The sequence below is a fragment of the Schistocerca piceifrons genome, chromosome 3, assembly GCF_021461385.2.
Source record: "Schistocerca piceifrons isolate TAMUIC-IGC-003096 chromosome 3, iqSchPice1.1, whole genome shotgun sequence".
NCBI lineage: Eukaryota > Metazoa > Arthropoda > Insecta > Orthoptera > Acrididae > Schistocerca > Schistocerca piceifrons.
This window is the reverse complement of record NC_060140.1, coordinates 233818404-233837292: the sequence shown is the minus strand read 5'-3', so window position 1 is coordinate 233837292 and position 18889 is coordinate 233818404. Positions and strand designations below refer to the sequence as shown.

General features: G+C 39.8%; 1 protein-coding gene across 1 annotated transcript in view; it reads right to left on the bottom strand.

The window, feature by feature from the left end:
* LOC124788054 (reticulon-4-interacting protein 1 homolog, mitochondrial) overlaps positions 1-18889 on the bottom strand; it is a 92987-nt gene that overhangs the window by 34682 nt on the left and 39416 nt on the right. The window lies entirely within an intron of this gene.

Here is an 18889-nt window from a genome sequence, read left to right as displayed (position 1 = left end):
AATACTTAAGCAAATATAAACACTTTTGAGAAATATTCTTTCAATACTTTTTTGCTCACAGTTAACAGATGTAACATCCATTGAGTGGAATGTTTTACCAAATCCAAATCTTCATGTAAGACACGATTAGTTTTGCAACAGCAGCAAACTTGTTTACATTGAATAGCTGCATATTAAATACAGAACTGAGAATTGTTACATTTGGTGATGTAGAGGCATCCCTAAATTCTGAAAACCATTTTCTAACTCTGAAAAACAAAGGGTAAAAACCATTTAATGTCAATTCCATCTCATTCTACACTTGTGTGCAAACCCTGTTAAAGGAAGTAAGTTATTCCAGCTCATAATTCAGTTTTATCTTATTTTCTCAAAAATGGTAGCACTTGATTGTTCATGCAACACTACAAACAAGCAACTTAATTATTATCTCAGAAGTTTCACAGTATACCACTTAAAAAATTGTACTTCGATTTGATACTTCTATAAAACCTCAAGATCACCAAACACTAGGCTGTCCGTCCAAAAGAAAGCAAGAAAGTGAATGGCATGGAAGATAGTAGTGTAAGATGAAGTCCAAGGATTAAGACAGCTACAGCACATTGTGGCACTTCTTAAGCTAAAGAAAGATCACCATGATATCAATATATTGATGTATATTCCTTGATATTATGTAATTACTATATCTGTTTTCCATCATTCATCACATAAAGGTAATCTAGCTGCCCTTATGATGACTTTACCGGCCAAGTGTAGACCAACATCAAAATGCGCTAGCTAGCTTCCCTTCCATGTCGTTGCAAGGAGACCAAGTGAAAGTTTCTATATTTTAAAGAAACTAACACTCGCTGTCGTTTATTTACAACATATACTTTATGAGCCTTTTTTGTGTGTTTGCAAGTTGCCAAGAGTTGATGGCCATTTATGATCAACATAGTAGGGCTTGCCATTTGGCTTGGTGAGCACCAATGCCTGTTCAAACAGTCCTCATTACTTCTCTGGTTTTAACATCTCTGTTCTGGTGAGGCAACAATGAAATGCAAAGTTAGGTAACCTTTCAAACTTGAAGGGGTCACAATTTCACACTTTCTGCAACCTCTATCGCAACTTAGCCACACTGCATAGCCATACCTGAGTAACCATGGACAGTGAATATGCATGAATGGTTCAAAAAACTATGGAAAACTCAGAATGGTACTGCACAACCTTTAACCTATTGCTTACCAACTTCTGACTTTTGTAGATGGTTGCATTCTTCCTGCACTGTCAATTTAACTTTTTTTTGTACTACTGTACAGTTTTAACCATAGACTATTTTCAAGCATCTACACATTTGTACAGAATACATCAGTCAAAAATTAGCGAATGAAGTATTGGGCTGAAATTATAAAATCATACAACAAAGACAGTTGCAGGCAATATGCAATCATTTAAACATTTTGTCACAGCTGTGAACCGAAGTTTAATGAAAATCATTAATGTTTGAATTTTTTAATTCCATCATAAAACAGGCTATAAAATTTGAATCCAACTTTCCTAGTTTAAAACCAATCACAGACTTCAGGTAATTTTAATCATGGGGTAAGATGGACAAACTGCTACAGTTCATCAGAATGTTTATCAACAACCAGATTGGGACACTTTTATTAAAAATGTTCTACTGAAGTGCCTATTATCAGTACTACAGGATGCACATTATCACCTAAAATGTCGGCACCGTCCTTGGACATAATTCAGCTTTGACTATTAGCAACAGGTCCAACCAAACATCACAAAACTGTGGCTTGCACACCGCACAATCATCCCAATATTCAACAGGAGCTAGTAAGCAACCTTAATGCAAGATTCTTTCAGCATCATTATCTGTTGTTGGAAACAAAGTGAAGAGTTACTTACCATACCATACTACTCTCTTCCAATAATCAGATCTGTGTTTCATGGTCTACATATACATCTACGCGATTACTCTGTTATTCACAATCAAGTGCCTGGCACAGGGCTCAAAGAACCAACATAAAGCTGCCTCTCTACCATTCCACTCTCGAATGACACACAGGAAAAATGAGCACTTAGATTTTTCTGTGCAGGCCCTGATTTCTCTTATTTTACTGTGATGATCATTTCTCCCTATGTAGGTGGGTGCCAATAGAATGTTTTCACAATTGGAGGAGAAAACTGGTGACTGAAATTTCACAAGAAGATCCCATCCCAACGAAAAAAGCCTTTGTTATAATGATTGCCACTCCAATTCATGTATCATGTTTGTGGCAGTATCTCCCCTATTTTGCGATAATATAAAACAAGCTGCCCTTCTCTGAACTTTTTCGATGTCATCTGTCAGTCCCACCTGATGAGGATCCCACACTGCACAGCAATACTCCAGAATAGGGCGGACAAGTGTGGTGTAAGTAAGTCTCTTTAGTAGACCTGCTGCCAATTAATTGCAGTCTCTGATTTGTTCTACCCACAACATTATCTATGTGATTGTTCCAATTTAGGTTATTTGTAATTGTAATCCCTAAGTATTTAGTTGAATTTACAGCCTTCAGATTTCTGTGACTTATCGCCTAATCAAAATTTAGCGCATTTCCTTTAGTACTCATGTGAATAACTTCACACTTTTCTTTATTCAGGGTCAACTGCCACTTTTCACAACATACAGATACGTTATCAAAATCATTTTGCAATTCATTATGATCATCTGATGACTTTACAAGACAGTAAATCACAGCAGCATTTGCAAAGGGCTACTCAGATTATCTCTTACATCATTAATATAGATCACGAACAATAGAGGGTCTACAGCACTTCCTTGGGGAATGCCAGTTTTTACTTATATTTTACTCGATAACTTTCTGTCTATTACTATGAACTGTGACCATTCTGACAGGACATCACAAATCCAGTCACACAACTGAGGTGATATACCATAGGCATGCAGTCTGATTAGAAGACTGCTTGTGAGGAACGGGGTCGAAAGCCTTCTAGAAATCTAAAAATATGGAATCAATTTGACATCCCCTGTCGAAACAATCATTACTTCATGAGTATAAAGAGCTATTTGTGTTTCACAAAAACAATATTTTCTGAATCTGTGCTGACCGGGTGTCAATAAATTGTTTTCTTCGAGGTAATTTATAATGTTTGAACACAGTATATGTTCCAAAACCCTACTGCAAATCGACGTTAGTCATATAGGCCTGTAATTCAGCAGATTACACCTATTTCCTTTTTGGGTATTGGTGTGAACTGAGCAATTTTCCAGTCTTTAGGTATGGATCTTTCTATGAGCAAGCTGTTGTATATAATTGCTAAATATGGAGCTATTGTATCAGCATACTCTGAAAGGAACCTGACTGGTATACAATCTGGACTAGGGACCTTGCCTTTATTAAGTGATTTAAATGGCTTTGTCACACTGAGGATATCTAGTTCTATGTTTCTCATCTTGGCAGTTGTTCTTGATTGGAATTCAAGAATATTAACTTTGTCTTCTATGGTGAAGGAGTTTCACAGAAAACCGTGTTTAATAACTCCGCTTTAGTGGCACTTTCATCAGTGACTTCACCCTTGTTATCGTGCAGTGAAGGTATTTATTGCGCCTTGCCACTGGTGTGTTTTATGTACGACCAGAATCTCTCTGGGTTTTCTGCCAGATTCCAAGAGAGAGTTTCACTGTGGAAATTGTTAAAAGCATCTCGCATTGAAGTACACGCTATATTTTGAACTTCTGCAAATCTTTGCCAATATTGGAGATTTTGCGTTCTTTTAAATTTGGCATGCTTTATTCCTTGCTTCTGCAACAGCTATCTGGTCTGTTTTATGTACCATGGGGAATCAGTACCATCACTTATTAATTCATGTGGTATATATCTCTCAATTGCCGTCGTATGTTTTACAGAATTTTTGTTGATATCAGGTAATGCAGCACACTTTCTAAACAAATTAGAAGTATTTTGAATACTTTTGAACCCACTTAGGGTTATTAAAAAAATTACAAAGAAATTGATGCCATTTTTTTCCCAAAATGCTTCCTCAAATTGAGGTACCATTTAATCCAATGTCATACATTTGAAGAAGACCAAATTTTTACCAGATATGCATGACATGATGGCTGAGGTACTAGACCTATTTAATTCCACCGATTATGTATATTAAACAATGGAAAATCCAGGATGGAATGTAACAATACCAGAGAAGGAAAGTTGCTACTCACCATATAGCGGAGATGCTGAGTCGCGATAGGCACAATAAAAAGATTCACACACTCATAGGTTTCGGCCATTAAGCTTTGTCAGCAGTACACACACACCCGCTATATGGTGAGTAGCAACTTTCCTTCTCTGGTATTATTATGTATATTACATGGATAAAAAACATCACATCTTACATTTTAATTTTTATAATTTTTTTCCTAACAAAAATGTTATTTTTTCTATAATTTAGTTGATTCTGCAATAAGTATGGACTACTGCAAGTTACAGAAAAAAATTAGAACAATGCTTTGTAAACTTCAGGAAATATTTGTACCTGAATTCTGAAAAACCCAACTTGAGAGGAATTGCGAAAGAAGATATGAGTCCAATTAAACTGTGCCTCAGAACATTCCTGAAGCTTAGTCTTCATCCTGCAGCATTTCTTCATCTTCAAACTTCCTCTTGGCACTCCTTTTAGCAGTGCTTGCTTCTTTGGTAACTTGAAGAGCAAATCTTTCAGCTTCATGCACCCATTGTCTGTCACATGCAAGCAGTTGATCTTTCCTATTAGAGCCACATTTTATGCCTAAATTTCTCAGGACTTCCTACCTTCCTATCACTGAAACATATCCCTGCACCTAGGACACCAACTTTTAATGTATTTAGTCCTACAAAAACATTCTTGGGTAATTTTCCCATGTGCAATAGTTGAAACTTTCATTTGTATTCTGAGTGCCCCCATGGAGACATTTACTAAGCAAAACAGGGTCACTCAGATCTCTAAAAATTGGTTTTATTTCATTCATGACAGGCTCAGGAAGAGAATGCTTATAATGGTGTATTTGACCACTTTCCTTTGCTTTTTGGTAACCACACCAAGAATCTGCTCCTTTAGGGTAAAGTTTGTGAACAGGGTGGTCATCTGTGGACAACTTATGAAAGTAGGTGGCCCATACAGCTTTTCTTATTGCTATACAATCATTCAGAGCTGCAGTTTGTCTAATGGCCAGTCCATAATAACTCCGAAGATTATTTCAGTTTCAGTCAATCTGCCTCGGCCAGACAGATTTTCCTTCAGATAGCAACTTTCCTTTCATGTCTCTTCATAGCTTTCTCAATCTTCTTTTGCACATGTCAACAACACTCCAGTTTTGTTATCAAGGTATCACCATAAACACTGAACTCATTAATTTTATTGAAAGCTTCATAGTCCCCATCGCCTAGACACTTCATACATCTAACGTTATAAACGGGCACCAACCTCCGAAATATTTTTAGAGCTCTATCGCACTCCACACCTCCACTGTAACCATCATAATTATTAGAACACTGATGTTCAATATGACCTTCAGCGTTACCATGGCAGGAATGGCAGTAATTAGATAAGCACTCAACATCAACAACTTTACCATTCTCCAGAGAAGTAGCACTTACACCACCATTCAAGGAATGATGTCCTCGACATTGCCATGTCCCATCAAGTGCAACAGCAGTGTCCCTGGTTCCACTAATATTTACAGTTTCTTCTACTACACATTTCATAGATGCTTTAGACACAACTGCCAAGGCACCTAAAAGTATTTTTATGTACTTGCTGAATCTACTGGGAGGAGGAGGAATGTCCATTAAATCACAAAACGTTTGAGCAGCCTTTTTTCCTTTTCCGATTGCATGCATTGCATACACTAACTTCAAATTCAAATCATATGAATTATGCACAGTGTTGGAAGTCATTTTTGAGGTAGATTTATAGATTTATTGCAGGATTTACGCAGAACAAGTAATTTTGACACTAAACCCTTCCTGCTACTTTGTTGTTCAGTTATTTCCAGTCAGCCTACACCATCACATTGTTTACATTTAGCCACTTCCTTTATCAAAGAAGACAAGATGTCCAAATCAACAACAACTGCTTTAAAATTTGGTAAATATAGGTCATTTTTCATCTGAAACCCTATAATGTAGATATCAATGTAATGAGGAAAGACTATAGAATTTAATAAAGCCATACAAAAGTTTTGATTTTTCCACCATTTGTAAGTAACCTGTATCCTTAAGAGCATTTTTATCAGCTTTTTTAAATAGATGTACTTTGCGTTTCTTTTTGGTGGTTGTGGGTGTTACGGTATTCAGCCTAGCAGCAACTGCCTTATGGTCCCTAATCCCTGTATCCATCATGATACACCCTATTTGTTCAGGTTTATTTGTTGCTAAGAGGTCAAGTATGCTTTCACAACCATTTACACTTCGAGTGGGCTCATGAACTGTTTTTGTTTTGGTCTTCAGTCCCGAGACTGGTTTGATGCAGCTCTCCATGCTACTCTATCCTGTGCAAGCTTCTTCATCTCCCAGTAACTACTGCAACCTACATCCTTCTGAATCTGCTTAGTGTATTCATTTATTGGTCTCCCTCTATGATTTTTACCCTCCACTCTGCCCTCCAATACTAAATTGGTGATCCCTTGATGCCTCAGAACATGTCCTACCAACCGATCCCTTCTTCTAGTCAAGCTGTGCCACAAATTTCTCTTCTCCCCAATCCTATTCAATACCTCCTCATTAGTTATGTGATCTACCCATCTAATCTTCAGCATTCTTCTGTAGCACCACATTTCAAAAGCTTCTATTCTCTTCTTGTCCAAACTATTTATCATCCATGTTTCACTTCCATACATGGCTACACTACATACAAATACTCTCAGAAACGACTTCCCGACACTTAAATCTATACTCGATGTTAACAAATTTCTCTTCTTCAGAAATGCATTCCTTGCCATTGCCAGTCTACATTTTACATCCTCTCTACTTCAACCATCATCAGTTATTTTGCTCCCCAAATAGCAAAACTCCTTTACTACTTTAAGTGTCTCATTTACTAATCTAATTCCCTCAACATCACCCGACTTAATTCAACTACATTCCATTATCCTCATTTTACTTTTGTTGATGTTCATCTTATATCCTCATTTCAAGACACTGTCCATTCCGTTCAACTGCTCTTCCAGGTCCTTTGCTGTCTCTGACAGAATTACCATGTCATCGGCAAACCTCAAAGTTTTTATTTCTTCTCCATGAATTTTAATACCTACTCCGAATTTTTCTTTTGTTTCCTTCACCGCTTGCTCAATATACAGATTGAATAACATTGGGGAGAGGCTACAACCCTGTCTCACTCCCTTCCCAACCACTGCTTCCCTTTCATGCCCCTCGACTCTCATAACTGCCATCTGGTTTCTGTACAAACTGTAAATAGCCATTCGCTCCCTGTATTTTACCCCTGCCACCTTCAGACTTTGAAAGAGAGTATTCCAGTCAACATTGTCAAAAGCTTTCTCTAAGTCTACAAACGCTAGAAATGTAGGTTTGCCTTTCCTTAATCTAGCTTCTAAGATAAGTCGTAGGGTCAGTATTGCCTCACGTGTTCCAGTATTTCTACGGAATCCAAACTGATCTTCCTCAAGGTCGGCCTCTACTAGTTTTGCCATTCGTCTGTAAAGAATTTGCGTTAGTACTTTGCAGCCGTGACTTATTAAACTGATAGTTCGGAAATTTCACATTGTCAACACCTGCTTTCTTTGGGATTGGAATTATTATATTCTTCTTGAAGTCTGAGGTATTTCGCCTGTCTCATATATCTTGTTCACCAGATGGTAGAGTTTTGTCAGGACTGGCTCTCCCAAGGCTGTCAGTAGTTCTAATGGAATGTTGTCTACTCCCGGGGCCTTCTTTCGACTTATGTCTTTCAGTGCTCTGTCAAACTCTTCACGCAGTATCATATCTCCCATTTCATCTTCTTCCATTTCCATAATACTGTCCTCAAGTACATCGCCCTTGTATAGACCCTCAATATACTCCTTCCACCTTTCTACTTTCCCTTCTTTGCTTAGAACTGGGTTTCCATCTGAGCTCTTAATATTCATACAAGTGGTTCTCTTTTCTCCAAAGGTCTCTTTAATCTTCCTGTAGGCAGTATCTATCTTACCCCTGGTGAGACAAGCCTCTACATCCTTACATTTGTCCTCTAGCCATCCCTGCTTAGCCATTTTGCACTTCCTGTCGATCTCATTTTTGAGACTTTTGTATTCCTTTTTGCCTGCTTCATTTACTGCAGTTTTATATTTTCTACTTTCATCAATTAAGTTCAATATTTCTTCTGTTACCCAAGGATTTCTAGCAGCCCTCGTCTTTTTACCTACTTTATCCTCTGCTGCCTTCACTACTTCATCCCTCAAAGCTACCCATTCTTCTTCTACTGTATTTCTTTCCCCCATTCCTGTCAATTGTTCCCTTATGCTCTCCTTGAAACTCGGCACAACCTCTAGTTCTTTCAGTTTATCCAGGTCCCATCTCCTTAAATTCCCATCTTTTTGCAGTTTCTTCAGTTTTAATCTACAGTTCATAACCAATAGATTGTGGTCAGAGTCCACATCTGCCCCTGGAAATGTCTTACAATTTAAAACCTGGTTCCTAAATCTCTGTCTTATCATTATATAATCTATCTGAAACCTGTCAGTATCTCCAGGCTTCTTCCATGTATACAACCTTCTTTTATGATTCTTGAACCAAGTGTTAGCTATGATTAAGTTGTGCTCTGTGCAAAATTCTACCAGGCGGCTTCCTCTTTCATTTCTTCCCCCCAATCCATATTCACCTACTACATTTCCTTCTCTCCCTTTTCCTACTACCGAATTCCAGTCACCCATGACTATAAAATTTTCGTCTCCCTTCACTATCTGAATAATTTCTTTTATTTCATCACACATTTCAATTTCTTCGTCATCTGCAGAGTTAGTTGGCATATAAACTTGTACTACTGTGGTAGGCGTGGGCTTCGTGTCTATCTTGGCCACAATAATGCGTTCACTATGCTGTTTGTAGTAGCTTACCCGCACTCCTATTTTCTTATTCATTATTAAACCTACTCCTGAATTACCCCTATTTGATTTTGTATTTATAACCCTGTATTCGCCTGACCAAAAGTCTTGTTCCTCCTGCCACTGAACTTCACTAATTCCCACTATATCTAACTTTAACCTATCCATTTCCCTTTTTAAATTTTCTAACCTACTTGCCCGAAAAGGGATCCGACATTCCACACTCCGATCCGTAGAACGCCAGTTTTCTTTCTCCTGATAACGACGTCGTCCTGAGTAGTCCCCGCCCGGAGATCCGAATGGGGGAATATTTTACCTCCGGAATATTTTACCAAAGAGGACGCCATCATCATTTAACCATACAGTAGAGCTGCATGCCCTCGGGAAAAATTACGGCCGTAGTTTCCCCTTGCTTTCAGCCGTTCGCAGTACCAGCACAGCAAGGCCGTTTTAGTTATGTTACAAGGCCAGATCAGTCAATCACGCAGACTGTTGACCCTGCAACCACTGAAAAGGCTGCTACCCCTCTTCAGGAACCATACGTTTGTCTGGCCCCTCAACAGATACACCTCCGTTGTGGTTGCACCTACGGTACGGCTATCTGCATCACTGAGGCATGCAAGCCTCCCCACCAACGGCAAGGTCCATGGTTCATGAACTAATTGTTCAAAATCATTTTCTGAGAAAGCATTCAGTACAGTTTCAGATGTCGTTTTATGCCTGCCACTGGCTTTAAATGTATAATTTTTTCAGCATATCGATGGTAGATTGAAATCAAGTCACCACTGACTATAATTGTATGAGTGGATTACCTATTTGAAATGTAACTCAAATTTTCTTTGAACTGTTCAGCAACTATATCTTCTGAGTCGGGAGGTGGGTTTAAGAGTTTAGTCCGATTGTCAAGTATAACCTCTACCCATACTGTTTTGCAGGAACTATCTATTTCAATTTCACTACAAGGCAAACGTACTTCTGACAGCAATATATACTCCACCACCAACTGTATTTAATCCATCCTGTTAGGTTGTTTGAAAAAATTTCAGCTGAACTTATTTCTGACTTCAGGCAGCTTTCTGTACCTATAACTATTTGAGCCCCATTGCTTTCTATTAGGGCTTGGAGTTCTGGTTCTTTCCCAACACAGCTACAACAATTTACAACTACAATTCTGATTGTTTCTACAACTACCGTACTGTGTTTTACCTGCCTCCTTTTAGATGGACGCCCTTTCTGTGGTTTCCTAAAACCCTCTAATCCAAAAGACTGCCCAGTCCCTTCCACACAGCCCCCACTACCTCTGTAGCTGCTTCCTGTGTGTAGTTGACTCCTGACCTATTAAGCAGAACCCGGAAACCCACCACCTGATGGTGCAAGTCAAGGAATCTGCAGCCTACACAGTCATAGAACAGCCTAAGCCTCTGATTCAGACCCTCCACTCAACTCTGAACCAAAGGACCACAGTCCATTCTATCGATGATGCAGTAGATGGTGAGCTCTGCCTTAATCTCGCAAGCAAGACTAGCAATCTTTACCATTTTCAATAGCTGCCTGATATCAGAGAGAATCTACTCTGATCCAAAGCGACACTTGTCATTGGTACCGATATGAGCCACCACCTGCAGTTGGCTGCACCTTGTACTCTTCATGGCATCCAGAAGCACCCTTTCCACATCTGGAATGACTCCCACCGCTATGCACTGGCTTCCTTCCCCTCCTTGGCAGCCATGTTCCTAAGGGGCCCCATTACGTGCCTAACATTGGAGCTCCTAACTAGCAGCAAACTCATCCTCTGTGAATGCCCAGACCTTGTGAGCTGAGAAGCTTTCTCTCGAACAGCGTGGACAACTGCATCTGGCTTAGAGACGCCCAAAACCTGTTCATCAAACAAACTGGAGAGGCCCTACAATTGGCCCCTCAGAAAGTCTTTTGCTGCCTGACAGACTTTGGAATGATCTCCCACTCAACCACAGGCGAGTGGTCAGCCTCAGTGCAGACAGTACCCAGAGTGGCCACAGCAGTGGACAGATTGGGGGACATGCTCAACATCCCTCACATCGCCATGTCCGACCCTAAACAGAGATGCCCATAGGCAACACGCTCAAGCTGTGTGACGCAAGCCAACACCACCTGGAGCTGTGAGCAAAGGGTCACCAACTCGGCTCGCATCCGTACACAGCAGTCATAGTTCCTATCCATTACTGAAGCTGGTCCTGTTTGCAGCTCGTAAAAATATGTAACAAACAAATGGTGAACTTGCCTTGTTAGCAGCGGGAAGTTGAGGTGCTCTCTCACTGGCAGTCTAACCGACGCATTATTTCCGTAATAGTGAAACATTCTTGATGGTGATGATGATATAAAAATTGTCACCACACTATAGGTTACCAATTTGTGTAATTTGCAAGAATGCCATTGCAGGAACATCTTTTTGAGGTATGTTGACTGTTCTGACATCATTTCTCTTCAGGTTTAAAGATTTCTCACCATTGTGGCTTAGTTTATGTCCTCTATTACCATTTTCTGTTATCCCACCATTATATTGTGCCCTATTGCTCTTTAAACTTTTGATACACCATAGTCTTCAATAAATATGATCCAAACAGGTTGATTAAAAGTTAAAGATGTAGTTGTTACCTAGTTTTAGTTAGTTAGTTAGTTACATTTTCCGTAGATAATTTGAATGATTGTTTTTATCAAAATGATGTGGAACGAGTCAGTTTACAAGATATATATAACATAACTAGTGTTAACATTAATGAATACATAACTTTTTGGTCCTACTCATGAAACTATACTTAAAAACAAGGTTTTTTTAACAGGCTACCAGTCTTTAAACAGAAAGTCATCCAAGGAATTGAATGAGTCTTCTAGAAAAAAGGATTTTGGGTTAGACTTAAACCTTACTTTGCTACCTGTCAGACATTTTATGTTACTGGGCAAATGATCAAAAATTTATGCTGCTGTATACTGAACTCCTTTCTGGGCCACTGATAGCTTTAATAATGGGTAATAAATGTCATTTTCTTCTTTTAGTGTTGTAGGTATGGACCTCACTATTGTTATCAAATTGTGATGGAATATTTATGATGAATTTCATTAGTGAATTATGTATTGTAATGGTGCAGTTTAAATGCCTGACTGTACCTGCATGAAAACTACAAGTGAACTCCACATATTATTCTCACTGCTCACTTTTGTACAATAAATTCTTTTTCAGTAATGAGTTCCCTAAAAAAAATGACTGCACAAGACATTATTGAGAGTAAATATGCAAAATATGTCAGGAGTTTGATTAATCTGTTTCCAAGATAGCAACTGTACGAATAACAAAAGTGGCTGAATTTAATTGTTTGAGAAGCTCAGTAATAGGCTTATTTCAATTAAAGTGTTCATCAATACGCAAACCAACAAATTTGGAGCATTCTATCCTACATAATGAATCCTGTTCATGTGCTACATCAATTTATAATATTGCTACCTGTTGCACAGAACTGAATACATGGGTTTTTTTTTAAAATTAAGAAAGTCCATTTTCAGAGAAAAAGTTAATAATTCTTGGGAAAAAAACACCATTAACAACCTCTTCTGTTGGTTTTCCTCTAACACAATTTATTATAACAGTAGTATCATCTGCAAATAGTATCATTTCTGCTTCTGCTTGTTGAATGAGGACCGCACACACAAGAAGAAGAACAGGAGTGGACCCAAAATTAAGCCCTGTGGGACTCCCTTTGTGATTTCTCCCCAGTTATTAAAACTTTTTACCCTTCCAACAGTGTTGGAATCACTCAGAACAACATTCTTTCTGTGTAAAGTCATCAATTCCACAAAACTTAAGTTTTTCTCAGAGTGTCACATGATCTATGCAATCAAACATACCAACTGATAATATTCTATTATTTCAGGCTTGTAACATTTGATGAGTGACTGTATAAACAGCATTCAGTCGAGCAACCCCTCTAGAATCCAAGCTGTGATGTGCTAAGTAAATTGTTTCTATTTAAACGTGAGACTACTCTTGAGTACATTACTTTTTCAAATATTTTGGAGAAAGATGTCAGTAAAGAAATTTGATAATTATTTAAGTCTTTCTTGTAACATTTCTTATGAACAGGTTTAAAAATTGCATATTTTAATCTGGAAAAATGCCTGCGACATTTATGCATACATGTATCACTAAGGACATCACTTATTAAGGTAGAATAAATTTCCAAAATTCTTTTTGAAATTCCATCAACACCATATGACCTTTTGTTTTTTAGTGTTTTTATAATTCTATTACTTTCATTGAAAGATGTTGGTGCTACTTCAAATTGTTTAAAGTTTTGAGAAATGACATTCTTAATATATTCTCCTGCCTTTTTAAATGAACCATTTAATACTATTTTTTCTGCTGCATTTAGAAAGTAACTGTTAACAGTATTTGCAACTTATGAATCATCAATCTCAACATTGTCATTTAGTTTAAATGTTATGGTATCTTGTTCACTCACAGCTGTCCTCTATTGTTTGACAATATCTCATACAGTTTTACACTGAAGCGCCAAAGAAACTGGTATAGACATGCGTATTCAAATACAGAGATATGTGAATAGGCGGAATACTGTGGTTGGCAATGCCTATATAAGACAACAAGTGTCCGGCGCAGTTGTTATATCGGCTACTGCTGTTACAATGGCAGGTTATTAGGTTTTAAGTGAGTTTGAATGTGGTGTTGTAGTCGGCGCACAAGTGATGGGACACAGCATCTCTGAGCTAGTGATGAAGTGAGGATTTTCCTGTACAACCATTTTACGAGTATACCGTGAACATCATGAATCTGCTGAAGCATCAAATCTCTGACATCACTGCAGCCAGAAAAAGATCCTGCAAGAATGGTACCAACAACAACTGAAGAGAATCGTTCAACGTGACCAAAGTGCAACCCTTCCACAAATTGCTACAGATTTCAATTGCTGGGCCATCAACAAGTGTCAACGTGTGAACCATTCAGCAAAACACCATCAATCTAGGCTTTTGGAGCTGAAGGCCCACTAATGTACCCTTGATCACTGCATGATACAAAGCTTTACATTTTGCCTGGGCACAACACAAACACTGGACTTTTGATGACTGGAAACATGTTGTCTGGTTGGTTGAGTCTAGTTTCAAACTGCATCAAATGGATGGATATGAGTATAGACACAACCTCATGAATCCATGGATCCTGCATGTCAGCAGGGGACGGTTTAGCTGGTGGAGTTTGGTCCATTCCCCCCTCCTTAAACCCACCAACCAAAGCTGGTGGAGGCTCTGTAATGGTATGGGGTGTGTGCACTTGGAGTGATGTGGGACCCCTGGTATGTCTAGATATGATTCTGACTGGTGAAACATATGTAAGAATCCTGTCTGAACACCTGCATCCATTCATGCTCATTGTGCATTTCAATGGATGTGGGCAATTCCAGGAACACTCTTCTGAGTTTAAACACTTCAGCTGGCCACCAAACTCCCCAGACATGAACATTATTGAGCATATCTAGGATGTCTTACAACGTGCTGTTCAGAAGATATCTTCACTCCCTCATACTCTTACAGATTTATGGACAGCCCTGCAAGATTCATGGTGTCAGTTCCCTCCAGCACTACTTCAGGCATTAGTTGAGTCCATGCAATGCTTTGTTGTAGCAGTTCTGCATGCTTGCTGGGACCCTACATGATATTAGGCAGGTGTAACAGTTTCTTTGGCTCTTCAGTGTATTATCTTATTATTTGCATTTACACAAGTACTGTTGGATCTTGGCTTATTATGGCCTTTATACAAATTTCCCTCTTCCTTTTACATAATTTTTTGATTTCCATAGTTGCCTGCAACCTAGTTGTCTTTTTAATGGAATTTCTGAGTAACTTTGCCATGGAATAAACAGAATGTGACATTAGAATCTCTCTCTAAGTATACTTCTTTCCATACCACATAATTGTAAAGATAAAAAATCTGCTTACCAAGCAGCGGCAGGAGAGAACACATACAAAGCTATTTAAATCTGCAGGCTTTCAGAATCAGTGGCTCCATTTTTTGTCAGAAGGGTTGAAAAGCAAGGAAGACAGGTGAAGTAAAAGGACTGGCAAGATTTGGGAAATGGGGAGAGTTCAGAAAGTCACCCAGAACTAGGGCTGTTGATTTTAAAAATTTTGATACTTTTTCCCAAAACTACTGATATATTTCGGCGTTATTTTTCCCTGATATACCGAATATCAAAATGGCAATATCGAGGGCAGATATTTTTATTTTATATTTTTTTCGCAGTTTGTAGTAAATGTTTTAAATTTTAGTAGAACATAATTTTACTTTCACTATGTGAAGGAGTCTTACTGCTTTTTGAGCTTTCACCATGTCCAGTCTTTCTCTCTGACTGTGTGAGGCAAGTACAGGGGGCACAAAAGAAGAAATCCAATTGCACTGGGGAGTTGGAGTTAGATGGCTGTGTGAATAGAATAACAAGATTTCTGATGTGAAGAAACTATTTTTAAAGTGACTATGGTGCTATTTTTTTCACATAGGCATTCTTCAAAAACAGTTGCTGAATATGATGAGCAAAAATCTTGATGATAAGCTTGGTCTTTGCAGTGAGCGGAGACGTGCAGGCAAGGTGGAAGTGTACATAACATGGCATTAGGGAAATGTTTCCACAATACCCACATCAAATAAATTAGTTGTAATTGTTACTTTCCAAAGACGTTCAGGGAGGATTATGGATTAAGTTTGTAGTGTGTCAGGAGTGGAGTCTCTCTCTGTGGGCTGGAAGTTATGGTGACATTTACAAATGCTATTTTTCCAAGTGAACGTCATTTATGAAGCACTTCTCTATTCAAATTTTGTTAAAAAATTTTGTTTAATTTAAATCTGTTTTAAAATAAAATAGTTTCCAACAATTTTATTTATTTTAATTTGAAAGACTCAGTTTTCCACAATTTCAGGGTGTTTCCACATTATCCACACTTTTTTAAAAGTTGAAGACATGTAGCACAAGCAGAAAGTATTTTTTTTAAATTATTTACGCATATTTTTAAAGCAGCTCCATATCTACAATGTTGCTGAACAGGGGGAAAAACATAAACAAACAAACAGCAATTGATATTCACTTATTCAGGTTTATTCGTCTCAGGTTGTTTAGCCCTGTCCCCCTTTTTTTTCTGCGGGAAAGATTTTTATTTCTTGATGCAATGGGGATTCCTCTGGCAGAGGCATCAATTCGCTATGCACACAATCAAAAATCAACTTATGATTAAGTTTTTTTCTTCAAGGATATGAATTTGGCGCCCTCTGAAATTGGCGCCCTCTGAAATTGGCGCCTGGGGCAGATACCCTGGTTTGCTCCCTGCCCCCCCCCCCCCCCCCCCCCCCGATGTGGGCCTGTTTAATAGTATTAGATTCACTTCTAAAGTACTATTAATTAGTTCTGGGTAATTTTTGAAGTTAAAAGAGTAGTAAACATTTCTTTTTTTCAGCAAAAACAAAAATTGTCTTCACATTTACACCCCCTCCTCTACCGTATTGATCCGGATCTGTCTGGTTTCAAGAGTTATTTTATGTTCAGGGAAATGAAAAATTCACGATGAATGAGAATTGAGACTCAAATTAGAGATGGGTTGTTCACGAACTAACGGGTTCAGAGGAATGGTTCATCAAGATGAAAGAATTCTAAGTTTTCTACTTATAGTTCCCGGGAATGGGAAACTGTCGGTCAGGTTCCCACAACGGCACGTCAGCCGATTTCGTTCCAGCCTCAGTTCCGTTCCCATCTGTCACGGTCTCACTCGGCCGGACTCTTCCTCCTTCGCGTGGCCACTCATCGCATTTCAACTGCCGACTGATCATAGTTCAGTATAGAGTTGTTCATTTCATTCACTGCACACGCCAATTCTGCATCTGTTATAAAACCTTTTTTGAATTCTGAACTTCTGGTTCTTTTCGTATTCTACTCAACGTCCATGACCGATAATTAAAATGTGCCATTTTCCGTCTTTTTTTGATCCAAGGTAAAAGAGCATGTTCATTGTTATGGAAGGCAGACAGACTTACAACCGAATGAACTCTGGGTTCCATAATCGAGTGTCTGGTGTCACATTTTGTAAAGAGAATGTGGTAACTTCTACAATATTATTTAAGTGGTACAGGGTGGCACACGAAAAATCGGCCCCAAATACTAGACTGCTCACTGTCACCTACCAATCGTCATCTATTGTTTCAAAGTAGTTGTTTGCATTACCTTATTTGTTATTTCTTCACTGCCTAATTGTTACACGTTTATCTATTCTGCTCGTAGCGGTCAACAAATCCTGCGAAATTGGCGAGCAGTCTGTACTGGGTCGGTTTTTTGTGCACCACCTTATATTATTTCACTGCGATCACCCACATAACGCTATATTTGACTAAATGAGAACTTTTACAGAATCACGAAAATTACAAGTTTGTGAGAATTCTGTTATGAATAGAAACTCTGTACTCCATGGCGGAGGCAAGTGCCCCATGTTGGCACCTTTCATCTTCTGTCACCTATGCTACTAATTTTCAATTTTTCATAAGAACCGTATACCAAGCACAAATGAAAGGTGAATGAGTAAAAATGAACGGTTCCTAAGAAAGAGCGATCACCAGTGAATTACACTCCTGGAAATGGAAAAAAGAACACATTGACACCGGTGTGTCAGACCCACCATACTTGCTCCGGACACTGCGAGAGGGCTGTACAAGCAATGATCACACGCACGGCACAGCGGACACACCAGGAACCCGCGGTGTTGGCCGTCGAATGGCGCTAGCTGCGCAGCATTTGTGCACCGCCGCCGTCAGTGTCAGCCAGTTTGCCGTGGCATACGGAGCTCCATCGCAGTCTTTAACACTGGTAGCATGCCGCGACAGCGTGGACGTGAACCGTATGTGCAGTTGACGGACTTTGAGCAAGGGCGTATAGTGGGCATGCGGGAGGCCGGGTGGACATACCGCCAAATTGCTAAACACGTGGGGCGTGAGGTCTCCACAGTACATCGATGTTGTCGCCAGTGGTCAGCGGAAGGTGCACATGCCAGTCGACCTGGGACCGGACCGCAGCGACGCACGGATGCACGCCAAGACCGTAGGATCCTACGCAGTGCCGTAGGGGACCGCACCGCCACTTCCCAGCAAATTAGGGACACTGTTGCTCCTGGGGTATCGGCGAGGACCATTCGCAACCGTCTCCATGAAGCTGGGCTACGGTCCCGCACACCGTTAGGCCGTCTTCCGCTCACGCCCCAACATCGTGCAGCCCGCCTCCAGTGGTGTCGCGACAGGCGTGAATGGAGGGACGAATGGAGACGTGTCATCTTCAGCGATGAGAGTCGCTTCTGCCTTGGTGCCAATGATGGTCGTATGCGAGTTTGGCACCGTGCAGGTGAGCGCCACAATCAGGACTGCATACGACCGAGGCACACAGAGCCAACACCCGGCATCATGGTGTGGGGAGCGATCTCCTACACTGGCCGTACACCACTGGTGATCGTCGAGGGGACACTGAATAGTGCACGGTACATCCAAACCGTCATAGAACCCATCGTTCTACCATTCCTAGACCGGCAAGGGAACTTGCTGTTCCAACAGGACAATGCACGTCTGCATGTATCCCGTGCCACCCAACGTGCTCTAGAAGGTGTAAGTCAACTACCCTGGCCAGCAAGATCTCCGGATCTGTCCCCCATTGAGCATGTTTGGGACTGGATGAAGCGTCGTCTCACGCGGTCTGCACGTCCAGCACGAACGCTGGTCCAACTGAGGCGCCAGGTGGAAATGGCATGGCAAGCCGT